This window comes from Diadema antillarum, unplaced genomic scaffold (assembly GCF_040938485.1).
Source record: "Diadema antillarum isolate AM-2024a unplaced genomic scaffold, OU_Dant_1.0 scf00000201, whole genome shotgun sequence".
Classification (NCBI taxonomy): domain Eukaryota; kingdom Metazoa; phylum Echinodermata; class Echinoidea; order Diadematoida; family Diadematidae; genus Diadema; species Diadema antillarum.
Genome location: NW_027271090.1, coordinates 501,776 through 507,482, shown reverse-complemented (window position 1 = coordinate 507,482; position 5,707 = coordinate 501,776).

Below are 5,707 nucleotides of genomic sequence, written 5' to 3'. Positions count from 1 at the left end.
AGCTCTCTTTCAAATTCATCGTCCTCACGCTCTTCATAGTTCTCTTCATTTTCTTCCTCAAAGTCCTCAAAATCTCTTTCAAATTCGTCGGTCTCACGCTCTTCATAGTTTTCTTCATTTTCCTCCTCAAAATCCTCAAAATCTCTTTCAAATTCATCAGCCTCACGCTCTTCATTGTCCTCTACGTATTCCTCAAAGTCATCGAATTCTCTTTCAAATTCATCGTCCTCACGCTCTTCATAGTTTTCTTCATTTTCCTCCTCAAAATCCTCAAAATCTCTTTCAAATTCATCAGCCTCACGCTCTTCATAGTCCTCTACGTATTCCTCAAAGTCATCGAACTCTCTTTCATATTCGTCGTCTTCACGCTCTTCATAGTTCTCTTCATTTTCTTCCTCAAAATCCTCAAAATCTCTTTCAAATTCATCAGTCTCACGCTCTTCATAGTTCTCTTCATTTTCTTCCTCAAAATCCTCAAAATCTCTTTCAAATTCGTCGTCCTCACGCTCTTCATAGTTTTCTTCATTTTCTTCCTCAAAATCCTCAAAATCTCTTTCAAATTCGTCGGTCTCACGCTCTTCATAGTTCTCTTCATTTTCTTCCTCAAAATCCTCAAAATCTCTTTCAAATTCGTCAGCCTCGCGCTGTTCATAGTTTTCTTCCTTTTCCTCCTCAAAATCCTCAAAATCTCTTTCAAATTCGTCAGCCTCACGCTCTTCATAATTCTCTTCATTTTCTTCCTCAAAATCCTCAAAATCTCTTTCAAATTCATCAGCCTCACGCTCTTCATAGTCCTCTACGTATTCCTCAAAGTCATCGAACTCTCTTTCATATTCGTCGTCCTCACGCTCTTCATAGTTCTCTTCATTTTCTTCCTCAAAATCCTCAAAATCTCTTTCAAATTCATCGTCCTCACGCTCTTCATAGTTTTCTTCATTTTCTTCCTCAAAATCCTCAAAATCTCTTTCAAATTCTTCATCATTCTCACGCTCTTCATAGTCCTCTACGTTTTCCTCAAAATCATCGAACTCTCTCTCAAAGTCGTCATTCTCACGCTCTTTGTATTCCTCTAGATATTCTGCCTCAAAATCCTCAAAGTCCCTTTCCTCCTCTTCCTGAAACTCGTCCAGAAAAGTTTTACGCTCTTCTTTAACCTCTCCTGTGGTGTCATGTTCTCGAGCCTCCATGTCCTCGACGAAGTTGTCATCCATGATATCATAAAGTTCTTTCTCGAATTCCTCTTCGTTCCCTCGCTCCTCCACATTCTCGGTATTTAACTCCTTCTCCTCTTCCAGGTTCCGCAGATCAGGCTGAGACACCGTTTCCTTTTCTCGATTTTCCATCGATACCTCTTGGTCTTCCCCTACCAGCTGCTCAACCTTTCTCTCAGCGGCCGAGACCATGGAGCTCACTTCAGTCTTTGATATTTTTTTTTAAACATAGGAGATAAAAAAAGAATGAAAGCGAATTGAACATTGAGTACTGCTACCTGTCACGATAATTTGTTAAGATCTTGAAATGACAAACGTCAAAGCTGGGTGCAATGCGAAATAGTGCAATCGTGGCTGAAACTCAATGAACAGAAATCTTAACGAAATCCTGCGCTTCATGTTTCATCGATTTCCTGTCCACATTTTTAAGCTTAAGTTGTGTAAGTCACAAACAAAATGTATAATAAAAGCTAATGTAAATAACTGACATGATATTGTTTCACAATTGCCTAATGTTATCAGCCGCAAAACATATTTACCGAAATACAACAAATTCTTAATTTTCTTTGTTCCAAGTCAAAAAGAAAAAAAGACAAATCTGTACAAATATATAAAATATAATAATATTTCATGACACTATTTGTATATTTAAGATATTTTGTATTATTTGAAATTTTAGGTCTTGAAAATTTAACTTGAGGAATAATCCTCATACCATGATTTCATCCTATATTTGATACATATAGGGAGACTGTCAGCGATTATGACGTACTCGCAAAAGAGTAACTTTCGTCGAGTAATGGTGACATTGTTGGTTTATCCTTAGATAAATATTGAAGTTGCCACAAACGTTTTTTTTTTTCTTGATTTGATTTGATTTGATTTATTCTCTGTACGCCATTTTTTCAAATACTTCAACTTTCTGCAATCTCATTAAAGTACAAAATAACGGTAGTATACTTTCAACAATTAACATCATTTTCATCAATTATACAATGCATCTGAAGTATAATTACATGAGTGACATCTTAATAATTTGCATACAGAACCATTGCCAAGAATAAGCACAACGCTTGACTGTTTGCCAACCAATAACACATTACATTACAATGAAGAAAAACAAGAGGGTCCAACATGCGTTTAGAGCGATTAACAAAATAATTGGTGTCTTAAATCATGCTCTGTCTCCATTACCTACTCACTTGGTCGTTAATACTCTACCCTTTCTATGCAAACACAGGTGTATTCATACCATTCAAACACATGCTACATGGCCAGGAAAATAATGTGGCACGCAGAAAGTTAAAGGAGACCTCGAGAGTGTCAGACTTTTGAGTCTGAAACTCTACGTATCGGTTACACTGTGTACAGATTTATAGAAAGTTTTCAAAATTCACAACAAATTAAACTAAAAAGGAATGATGACACATATTGTATTAGCTTCACATAAGAATGCATTATTGGCCAAAAAAGAAATGCTTGGGCGCTAATGGATGCAAAACAACAACAACAACAAAAGATAACATTTGTACATTTTGCACGAGTGAACGTGTTAAGCAAAGAATATTCAATTACCCTTGTAGGAAGAAAAGAGGAGAATGAAAATGAAAATGAATGAATTGTATTGAAGTAAATCAGTGGGATTCACGAATTTGTGTGATACGAACCTTGAGACTTGCATCGCGATCGTTATCCCTCTAATTTTGTATTCGTGAATGCCGATCATACTTGCTCAAGTATGCATATTAATACTTTGGCTTTTCAGAGTATTGATTTATCTTCTCAAGGATCACAATAAATTTCACAATATGGGAGATACCGATTTATGTAATACATAATGTAATATTATATCAGTCTTCTGGGATGCCCTGTATTTTTTGGAAACTAAAAGAAAAAAAAAACTCGAAAAAAAATTAGCATAATTTCTCGCTTTGAAATGAGGCGAGAGCCAAAAGCTTTTTCTTATGTAAAGGGTCCGGCAGTAGTTAATTCGTGAAGAGATTTATCTTCCGCCTGATCATGTTATTTCACATCGTTTTCGGCTTTCGTTACAATGGGACACCGGGTAGAGTGAATAGTGAATGACTTGTTAGAGGCATTACTTGTTTGATCAAAGAATTAAACTAAAATAATAATAATAGTAATAATAATAATAATAACCAAGTTGTATGGCAAGCAAGTGCGAAAGAATAAAAAGTAGCATTTATGCAGATGATATTTAATGAGGATATTCCATTAAATCGAAAACACGAGTAAAGACTGCTAAAGCAATCATTTAGTACCAATTAGTGGCAGCCTAACTCAAAGTACTTCCTGCTACTCTCGCCCTAACGCCCTAGATTAAAAAAAAATCAAAAATTAAATCAGGTATATATCAACTTCTTGTATTTATAAAACGGGTATGAACCAATGTTTTTCAAACTTTAAGATGATCTTGAATACGGAATAACCAAAAGTTAATGGTAAAAGACTATCATCGGGATAGTTTAGAATTTCAGTGAAAACCTGCTGCCTATATAAAGGAAAAAAATAACTACAAAAACGTACAAATTGTGTCTTTAAAGCCCCACATGTTCTGTTGTAAGAATTCAATTCAGATCAACAGGTTTAACAAAAATAATAAAACCGGAAAATAATGTTTATTCTTTTCTACTGAAAGTTGGTGTTCATCTTTCGCCATGAAAGAAAAAGAAAATCACAATAAATCCCTGGATGTTAATTTGTGAAAAATAAATGCAAAACCTAAAGTTTTACTGGTCCATTTTTTCACCTCTTTCTCTCCTTTTTTTTAAATCTATCTTGCACCACAAGTTGCTCATCTGCAAAAACAAGTATATCATTTCAGGTATAAGTGTTTTCAATTACTCTTCCTCTACAAATGTAATTTGTATTATAGATCTTAATTATATCTTAGATCTCATCATGGATCTTCACAAGTTTAATTTGTAGAGGGAGACGAATTGAAGAAACTCATAATATCTTGCTTTCAAGTTTGTCATTGTCAAAACTCACCCTTTTTTCCTGTAGTGGGAGTGCAAATACGGCGGTTGCAGCAGCAACCAGAAATAGCAGGGAAAGCTTCCCCATGATGCAGTCCTCTCCTCTCTTTCACCGACCAGGCAACAACTCCGAGATCAAGCCGAAGGAGCTATTTAGGCAGGCGATTTGTTGAATGAAACTACCGCTCTCTTGGAAGGGGTTTATATCCTTCGGGGATTAAACCGGTCCCGGCTAGTCAGGGTATTTGTCCCTCAAATAAAAACGGACGACGGATTAAAAAATATGTATGTAATGTACATAGTCCACATTCCTTTCGTATTTTGAGACAACGTATGTAGCTTGGTAGCTTGACCATGTGACCTTCATGCATTTCTAACCCCCGACAAAGAAACAAGTTTTGAATAGTTATATTGGCAACTAGCCTTCTAGAAATGACACGTAAGCAAAGAAGTCTGTATTTTTCTTCAGTTTTTTTTTTCTGTTTTGGTGCGGAACTGTTGTACTTTTTTAAAGGAACTGTTCAAATTTGTCATTGAGGTAATAAAATTGTATGCGCTATTGTTAGAAACATACGGAAAATTTTATATTTTAGTCTTTCGTAGTAGGACATCATTTTCGTTGTGTTTTGGTAATTGACGTTGCATGCTTCGTGTAGACACTCATCACCATTAGATAAAGAAATGTAAAAATCGAACACTGCACGAGAGAAGAAAACCCTCCATTAAAATTTCCGGACCCCCCCCTTTTTTTGTTAGTGTTTCCCATACATGCCATAGAAACGTGTATCAAAGGAAGTCTAGACAACCGTTGAAATATGCATGGTTGACTAAAAATGCATCATGTGTTCATTTCGACCGTAAAAGCTCTGAAGGGGGGGGGGGATGATAAAGGGAGTATAGGCACTTCATACCTCTTGTTTAACCTACCTTTGATAGCTAATTATGTCAAATCTAACATGTTTTGAAATGTATTTGGTAAGTGCTGCATCAGGGGCTGTGGAACGGAGTGGAACATATTACGTTTCCCCACCACTCCCCCCATCCCCCCCCCCCCACACACACATACACATAAAGACACATAGGGACCTATATACTAAATAACAAAACAACTAAAAAACTTCAGCAGCCCTTCACATATTGCATTTAAACATAGGCCTATGATGAAAACGATTATCATGATGCACTATTAATTAAAATGATAACATCCTACTACCACAAGTATGAAAATCGCTGACAAACGCATTTCCGTGTTTTTTTTTTCTATATCTAAGGAAGTGCAAGGGAAATTACAAGAAATCATTTTACGATAATTGCTGCTGCTTCACATCGATGAATTTGCAGCGTGTCTTTGAAGTCATTATTATTTTATTTTATTTTGTTTTGTTTCTAAGATTGCTCATGATATTCCAAGGAGGTAAGCCCAGTACCTCCTTGGATAGTCTATAAGCATGGCCATTATGCTTGTGTTCAGCACTTGGAAAAGAGCTTCTTTTCCGG